The sequence below is a fragment of the Callospermophilus lateralis genome, chromosome 7, assembly GCF_048772815.1.
Source record: "Callospermophilus lateralis isolate mCalLat2 chromosome 7, mCalLat2.hap1, whole genome shotgun sequence".
NCBI classification, from domain to species: Eukaryota; Metazoa; Chordata; class Mammalia; order Rodentia; family Sciuridae; genus Callospermophilus; species Callospermophilus lateralis.
In genome coordinates this window covers 69,312,820-69,321,641 of record NC_135311.1, presented here as the reverse complement: position 1 = coordinate 69,321,641, position 8,822 = coordinate 69,312,820, and positions in this window count along the sequence as shown.

Genomic DNA, 8,822 nt, shown 5'->3' with positions numbered 1-8,822 from the left:
CTTCTTCAAAGACTCCCAGCATGATGGCAAATAAAAATCAGCTGCCAGTCACAGAGGAAATATGTTCCTACAGCAATCAAGTTCCAACCTCTGGACTTGCCACAATCCTGAGGCTCTGCATATGACTCCCGAATTCCTCCAGAGGGTACCCAGGTTGGAGGTGGGGTGCTGTTCCTTTCTATTTGCTTTTGCAGATGCCAACACAATGCTGTTGCATTAATGTGTCTGGGAAAGGGAAAAAATGGTGGTGGCATTCATTAAAAATAATATGACACTCCATAATTTGAGCTTCGGTCTTCTCTTAATATCCGCTGTATCCCTTTCTTTGAGTGTCAGTGGAAACAGAAAAGGAAAATATAGAGAAGGGTTCCAAATGGGTTGAAGAGCTTCAATCTTAGATGTGTCTGTCAGGTGGCTCTTGAAGGCCCCAAAGAGATTACTAAAGAATCAGGAGGAAACAATTGGGTTCCTAAGTTTATGGTGACATAAGGGGATAAAGAAAGCAGAAAAAATGGACACTTTAAAAAAAAAAAACAACATGGGGCTGGGGATGTGGCTCAAGCAGTAGTGCGCTCGCCTGGCATGCGTGCGGCGCTGGGTTCCATCCTCAGCACCACATAAAAATAAAATAAAGATGTTGTGTCCACCGAAAACTAAAAAATAAATATTAAAAAATTCTCTCTCTCCCTCTCTCTTAAAAAAAAAACAGAGAAATACTACCATTCTTTGATAAAAAGGAACTTGTATTTCTTGGGAAAATGACAAGAGTCCTCGGCTGAGCAGGAAACTTACAAGATGAGCCTTGGAAATCTTACAGTTCTGGGAAGTACAGATGTGCACAAATGAATAAATAAATAAGTAGTCAAAACAACAACAAACAATTCCTGGGTTATATCAAATGGACAAAAGGACTAGCTGACAGAGCTCCCAATGGACAGAGTCACAAGAATTTGATTGAGAAAATGAATAATGTAATGTTGAACTACAGCCCAAAGAATAAATATCCATGAGTTCATACTGATATAAAAAAATGATTGAATACATTAAAAAGTGAAAGAAGAGAATCATCTGGGATACAAAGGAATTCTAAATATTTTGCATAGATGCATACCCTTCAAGAGGTGGAGAGTAACTCTTGGCTCCTTACATGTGGGCTGCATGTGGTGACTTCCAAACAGCGCAGTTTGAAAGGTAGAGAAAGAATACAGTGCAGATAGCCCTCAAACACTGCTTCACCAGAGCTGCTGCAGTTAATGTCATTATTGACAAGTCATGAATCATGTGTAGCCTTGATCTGAATGGAACGTCACCTTGATGGTCTTCCTCCTCAGACCCCAACAGTCCCTGTTCAAAATGAAAGCAAACATCAGACAAACTCAAACTGAAGGACAGTCTACAAAATACCTGACCAGCAATCCTGAAATCTGTCAAGATCGTTAAAAAACAGGGAAAGTCTGAGACGGTGTCACAGTCTAGAGGAATCTAAGGGGTCATAACAATTAAAAGTAATGAGGTGTTCTGGATGGAATTGTGAAACAGAAAAGGGATATTAGGGGAAAATCTAAGAACTCAGAATAAATTAGGGGCTTTCATTGATAATGATGTGTCAATTTCATTTCTTGCCACCATAAACAATCAGGAATTGGGTCTAGTTTGAACAGGAGAATCTAAACAGCTACCATCAGAGCCCAGAAGTTCACAGCTGCCCCAACAGCTATGCTTAGATTGTAAAAAAATTATAACCAACTTAGTTGAACTTTAAAAATTTAACACTGTTCTAAATGCCTATAATTCCACGTATTCTACTTTAGAAGTGAAAGCAATATTTTTAGCTCTCAAATTTATTTTGTTCTAGCCTTGTTGACAGAGTTAGGATAACTGAGTCAAAGAAGGGAAAAATAATTGGGGAAAAGATCTATGCAGCTGACATACGTATTTTTTGAAATTAAGTGGTCAATTCACAAACCCATGTCTATCATTCATATCCTGAGAAGTGGGGATTTTCTTTCCTTGACATTCCATAAGACTGAAGTTTTCCTCTTAATAATGAACCAGTACAGTTATTTTCATTTAACTAGACATGCTTTTAAGGAGACTTTCTAATAAATTTAGCTCTCATCAGTTCCAAGCCTCCTTCGGTTTCACATGTTCTTTTATCATCTTCCAGTGAGGCACCTTTGTTTCTTAATCAGAATCACAGTTTCCAAATTAAGTGAGAAAAGGATTTTGTTTTCCCCAACCCATTTAATGTGTGAGCAAATCAGAAGCCAGCTCCGGAAGGCTGCCACCTCTTTATTTGTTGTGTTAACGAATTAAAAGGTGTTACTCTCTTGGTAATAAAGTGTGACCTCTTTCCTCTGGCTCACTGTTTAATTTGCTAGCTGGGATCACACAGGACTTAGATTCCAGAGTCATCTGGGGTTCCACTTAGGTCAAAGCCATTTTCTGTTGGAGCAAAAATATTGAACTCTTCCTTCCTTGGAGCTGGCTATCACTGGAGCTGGTAACAAAGTCAATGGCAAAACAGAGCTAATTGCAGAAACCTCTTAGGACAGTTGTTCACAGAAGGACTGTATCCTCAGTCATGTCTGCATGCCAAAAGAGAGTGTAGCATCCAGATAGAAAGAGTGAAACAAGAACTGATCATTGCATTTGTCCAAAATATCCGGATATTTAATTTAATTAAACTGGAGAGGTTTCATGATGCTTCTGTGTTCTTTGCATTTGTACATGAAGCTAATGAGGGACGGGGCAAGATATTAATATTACAGAAGACGTGTACTGTGCTTTTAAAACAGCATGTCTCTTGCTGCCGGAACTGGTTTGGTTTGACTTTTGATCCAGCCCTTCTGTTTTGATGTAATTGAGAGATCTGGCAGAATAAGAAACACTAACACTTCCATTGAACTTTTGCATTCCAATTGCTTTGCCATTCATGATCTCATTTGATCTTCACAAGCCAATGTTGTAGGAAAGGTCAGTATCACCTTCTCTACTTTACAACAAAAGAAACTGAGCCACAGGATGTCATGGCTAAGTTACTAAAACTAGTAAACGGTAACCTTAGGACTGAAATTCAGGTGTTCTCCATTTATTTCTGAGGGTTTTCATTCTCTTGAAAGTTTATATGTCTTTTCTTAAGAGGTTCCATTCATTTGATTGTCTCTTGAAATGCCTGCTAAGCATTTCATGTGTATGTGTGCACGCGTACACACACACACACACACACACACACACAAACATACACGTGTGCATATGTTTGCTCATAACTTCAAAGAGTTCACCCTCAACCCCAAGTTAAGAACCACTGTCCTATCCTAGGAAATTTCTACAGAGGTGGTAGAGCGAGCAAGAAAGACATTCTGAGATGGGACATTGAAAACTAAAGATGAGAATTAAGACCAATTTCTTTTATTCCTTTGCCAAATTTTCTCTCTTCTCCTGGAATATATTCTCTCTCAGAGAGAATGGCAAATCCTGAAATTTAATGTGTTAAAAAATGCCCCAGGGTGATATATGCAAAAATGGAATCATGTAGATGGAAATTAAAAAAAAAGGCCGAGAAGATATCAAACCCAACAAATGGTAGGAAGGGTATGGTGAAAGGCAATGTCAATAATAGTCAACTAGACATTTTTAGTCACTGCCCTTGTGCGATCAGAATATCATTCCATGTAAGAAGTCCATTCAGGGATGGGTGAAGTGTGAAGTGGGGCTTGGGATGGAGATGATGTTGGGATGTATATGGCCAACCCAACAGGCAAGGAGTGACCATATCGTCACAGACTCTCCTTGCACTTGGCTTTGTGGGATTTGGTCTGCACTGCAATTGAATCTTGGGTTCTTTCTACCTGCAAGCCTTGGAGAACCCATGCTTTGCAATAAGTATCTGCTCATGCTGACAGCTTGTAAGCCATTTCTTAGCCAGGGTCCCTGTCACTGTAACTAGACCCAGTGACAAGGCCTTGCCCTGCCTGTCAGTTCTCATGAATGCCCTGATTCCCGACTGCTGGGTGGACATTGAATCATCATCTCTCCTGCTCTGAGGTCTTCCTGTCTGCTGGGTTTAATTTGCTGTCCTGCCTTGACCTCCTTCTCCTGTGTAAACAGTCTGGGCTGACTGCCTGGTTCCCAATGAGTCTTCTGCTTCACACACCACACATACATCTGCTGAGTTTGTGCCTGCTCTAAATGGTTCCGAGCTCGACTCTAGTGTGTTAAGTCTGAGGATAATTTCAGTCCCAATTTCTTTCTTTCATCTATGATTGTCCATAACCCTATAGCTGCCCCTGTTATCACCCCAATATGACCATGACCTTCTCTTTTGGCCTCTCGTATTCACATGTCTCCTGGTTTGGAAACAGAGTTCATCTCCTTTCCCTAAGACTGGGCTGCTTGGTGATAAGTTGAGGCAGGGTTTGGAGAATATAGCAGGGGTATAAAATGAGCAGGTCCCAACAGATGTCGAGTGAGGATTTGCAAAAGAAATTAGAAAGCTAGACCCTCAAAAGTTGAAAAATTGTCCCCAGGTCCTTCAGAAATCCCCTTGCCAAGCACCTGTGGGTTAGTCATCCTCTTTTTAATTGGTACCTACCTGGCTCCCATAAGTCCTACCTCAGCACTGTGATGCTGTGATCCAGTGTCTTGATCAGGGCAGAGGATGTCAGCTCGGATGCCTGCCCGCTGAAGTAATCCTGGGAACTAATTAGCAATTTTGAAATTTGATGATAGGTAACAATAACAAAGTCAGTCTTTTTTCAGCGCAGTTACCTGGGTTATTTTAATGATGGCATTTGTCATTTCAGTGATTCACCCTTATCTGGGCACTCAACCAACTGATGGTCTCAGTTAGACAGCCTCTACTTCCTGACACAGAATCAAGAATTGCTGTTGATTCACTTGACTATATTAATGGCTAATTTGTGCCCAGTCAATTGGATTAGATCCGTAGGTTAGATCCAATTAGTCAACTCAATTATTTTTTTTCTTTAAAGGCCAAATTAAGAAAAAAAAAGATTTTAAAAAATCATTTGTACATTTTCTACCAAAGATACTACTGTCTATGATGTGTTCCATGGAATTCAAAAACAGAGTTCAAGGTGACCTGAAGGACAACAGATGTCAAAGTCACATTCTAGAGGTAGGGCACAAAGAGATTTTTCAGTTTATGATGGAGAATATTGTTTAGAACAACCCCAACCCACAAAAATATATACAATGTGCTCACAGCAGGCCTCCTATTTTTTATAGAGAAGTATATTCTTGTAGGTTAACTCATGATCATTTTGAATGAAATATCAATCAATTACAACCAAAGAGAGAATGTGACGGTGATGTGCAGACTGTGCACGTGCGTATCGGGGAGCGGCTGCACGGTGATCGGCTTTGGCATTCATTTGGCACCGGCCTCATTATCACTTTTCTCAGGAAGAGCTAATCCCAGTGAGTATTTCCTCTAGCTGTCAATCAGTGATGTCTTTCAGTAAAACGCACTTAATAACCGATGATATTAATGCCACTTGCAGACTCACCCCCTTCCTTTCATAAATGTTTTAGTTTGGGGCAATAAAGCTGTATAATTGGAGCAGAATCCTAAAAACCATGTGGACATAAAGTCATAGAAGCATACTTGAACCATTCTGACTGTTCTCTCTCCCTGAGCTGTTAGGCAAATAGGATTTATTCCTTGTGCTAACTCCAACTCTAGTTAATGCCTGCTGACTCTTTGGAGCTTTGTGTGTTGGAGGGCTTTCTGGGGCTGTGACTGATCTCAGCAGGAGAGGATTCCATAACTGATTAGCAAAGTCTGCAATGGGCACAGGAGGAGGGAGTTATAGTATATAATAGGAGTGACTGCAATATTATGGACAGAAATCTCATTACATAGACCCAGCTAAATGGTTCAGTACAAGCTGGCCCAGGAAACACATAACTATAACTAGCTGTTTGTGCCCCAATACACCTGTGGATGCACAACTGCTTTATATGTTAGGAGACTAAAAGCTAGACCCTCAAAAGTTGAAAAATTTGAAATTGAAGGAAGGTATTTCCATAACTTTTAAGATAATCAAATCAATTCTAACTAGTAGGGTTCTCAATTTTTAAGTTCAAAGTATAAAGGTGCACACATCCTCAACAGTCATTGTTATTGATGTTGCATCAAATGTGAGGAAAATCACATCGAATAGTTCTAGAGGATCACAATAGGAAAGCAACCCCTTATGGAGAAAAATTTCTCAACAAACTTCTAAGACATTGAGTTAACATGTGGCCCACACAGTAGACTCTTTGATTGTGTTTCCCACAATGTCTCCTGAGGTGGTTTGAACCTTCAAAGGCCATGTGAGTAGTGTAGCTCATGACCTAAGGGAAAGAATCTGTGTGCTATGGAACAGCTGGACATTTAGCCAGAAAGAAAAAAAAAACCTATTTTTGAAGTGTTATCAAGGAAATATTTCTTCCCAAACTCTGGTATGTGACTAAAGGAAGGTATTTCCATGAAGTCCCAAACAGAATACCAGATTTCAAATTAAATAGCATAATTTATTTAAGTTTGCATTTGGGGGTCTGCATAATAACTAGCACGTAGCAGAGGCTGGTTCAATATCTACTGAATGACTAATTGTCAGTATAAATAATAAAGAATGAATAAATGAATACAGAAACGAGTTAATCCTAAACCAGCATAGCTGTAGAGATAATTTCAAGTCATCTTTACATTGGCATATCTGGCTGACTAGATCTAGGCTTAGATAAAATGAGTCCAGAGGATGTGAATTCTTGTGTGCTCATCCAACTCTGAAATGCCACAGTTCCAGAGTGTTAATTGTGCATGGTGCATACTTCTAGTTACTCTGTCACTAGGTGGGGAATGCCAGGGGAAGCCCTTTTCTGCATTTCCTATTTGGAATCTTGCTTGTTTCCCAACAGTGATTGTGTTGAATTTTGGAAAGAGCATGGGAAAAAAATAACCATTAACGTGATGACCTAAGTTGGCATTCTCTAACATCCCTCCAGTAAGAAATAGTGACAAATGTGACCTCCTTTCTTCTTCAGTGACATATAAATTTGCATAATGCTTTGCATAAGTCATTCTGTCATTCCTACTTTGCAGGTGTCATAAGTTGAATCATGTCCCTAAACCCCAAAATTTAATATGTTGAAGTTTTAACACCTGGTGTCTCAGAAGGTGACCTTATTTATAGATATGATATTCACAGAAATAATCAAGTTGAAATGAAATCAGTAGGGTGGACCCTAATCTAATATGACTGTGTTTTTATAAAAAGAGGGGGAATTTGGGGACAGACACATATACAGAAAGAACACCATGTGATCATAAATTCAGGTATCTTCAAGACTGGTTACAAAGGAGAGAGACCTGAAACACATTTTATCCTACCACCCTCAGAAGGAACCAACCTTGATAGCACCTTGATTTTGGATTTCCAGTACCTAGAACCATGAGACAATAAATTACAGTTGTTGAGGACTCCCAGTCTGTGATATTTTGCTATGCATTCCTAGGAAAATAATATAGCACCTAACCAAAAATGGTCTCAGACATCTTTGTGTCCAGAAGTTACTTTTCATACATTTCTTCTTACGATCTGTTCTCTGCTATGTGATTTGTTTTAACTGCCTATTGTGTTCTAATAAACCAGTAGGATGCTTAGAGGTTGAAAACACTTAAAACAAAAATGATCTTTTGCTTCTAGTGATTCAGGGTTGACTGAGACTCAGTTGGATGGTTGTTCTTCTGGTTTTACTTGGGCCTAATCCTGGGCTGCTGAGTTGGGGATAAAGTGCCCAAGCTGGTGTCTCAAATTCCAGCATTTCTTTTCATGTGGCCTCTGCTCATTCAGTGGTGTAGGTAACCCAAGCTTCTTGCAGGGTGCCTAGTCCCCAAAGAATGCAGAAGTGGATGTCTCTAGGCTTCTACAGGGGTAAACCTGGAGTTGCGACAGTGTCTCTCCTGCCACATTCCATTTGTCAAAGCAAGTCATGAAGATAGCCTATATTCAAAGGGAGAATGGCTAGGCTCTAGCACATGTTGGGAAGAGTGGGACAAAAATGTGTGGCCATCAGTAAGCTACCACAAGGATGCTATGTGTCCCTTTACCCTTCATCTGTGTCTTAGCCCCTCTTAAAGCTTTCTTTATACTTTATGACAGATCCATCTATAGGATCTGCCTAAGACAGAAAGCAGAGGAGCGGCTTGAGCTGGCTTACTCTCAATTGACAATATATAATTAAGAACTAGCACGGTGTCCATCCCCCATGTTGCTGCCCCACTGTCCACTGCTGTCAGTCACAGAAGGGAACAAATATCAACTGATCTAACTATGAGTTGAAGTTCTCCAGGCCCTCCCTGACATTGAGTCAGTTGGCTAAATATTTGACCAGTGCTGCAGTTTAGGTCCCTGATATCAGCTCCATATTATCATACTGTCAAACTCCATGCCACCACCAGAACTGGGGACCTGCTCTGTCATGCTTGTTGGCAGAGGACAACTGTCTGTCCCTAACGAATGCACTGTGCTGGCTCTATTGATAATACCCTAGATGCCCAGATCTTGTCTATTTAGAGTATTATATCTATCAGAATAGATGCCATGTTTCTGACACTTTCAAAACTATCATTGAGACCAGTGCGTTCCTTGAACACTGTTATCTAGTAAGACTGATTATGTCTTTAAAGCAATCTTAAACAGCTGGACATTCTTCCCCGACCTTGTCTTACCCTCATGTGAGTTTTCATGCCATGAAAATATTTACCTATATCTGTTCTTTCTTCCAATTGCTTCAGGAAACTAGAGGTC